Consider the following 681-nt stretch of genomic DNA (forward strand, 5'->3'; position numbering starts at 1 on the left):
ATGTGATAAACCGTATTAACAAATTGAAGGAGAAAAACCATATGATCATCTCAATAGATGCAGAAAAAGCTTTTGACAAAATTCAACACCCATTTATGATAAAAACTATCCAGAAAGTAAGCAAAGAAGCAACCTACCTCTACATAATAAAGGCCATATATGACAAACCCACAGAAAACATTGTTCTCAATGGTGAAAAACTGAAACCATTTCCACTAAGATCAGGAAAAAGACAAGGTTGCCCACTCTTGCCACTATTATTCAACATAGTTTTGGAAGTTTTAGCCACAGCAATCAGAGAAGAAAAAGAAATAAAAGGAATCCAAATCAGAAAAGAAGTAAAACTGTCACTGTTTGCAGATGACATGATACTATACATAGAGAATCCTAAAGATGCTACCAGAAAACTACTAGAGCTAATCAATGAATTTGGTAAAGTAGCAGGATACAAAATTAATGCACAGAAATCTCTTGCATTCCTATACACTAATGATGAAAAATCTGAAAGAGAAATTAAGGAAACACTCCCATTTACCATTGCAAGAGAAAGAATAAAATACATAGGAAGAAACCTACCTAAGGAGAGAAAAGACCTGTATTCAGAAAACTATAAGACACTGATCAAAGAAATTAAAGATGATACAAACAGATGGAGAGATATACCATGTTCTTGGATTGGAA

The sequence above is a fragment of the Physeter macrocephalus genome, chromosome 2 (assembly GCF_002837175.3).
Source record: "Physeter macrocephalus isolate SW-GA chromosome 2, ASM283717v5, whole genome shotgun sequence".
NCBI lineage: Eukaryota > Metazoa > Chordata > Mammalia > Artiodactyla > Physeteridae > Physeter > Physeter macrocephalus.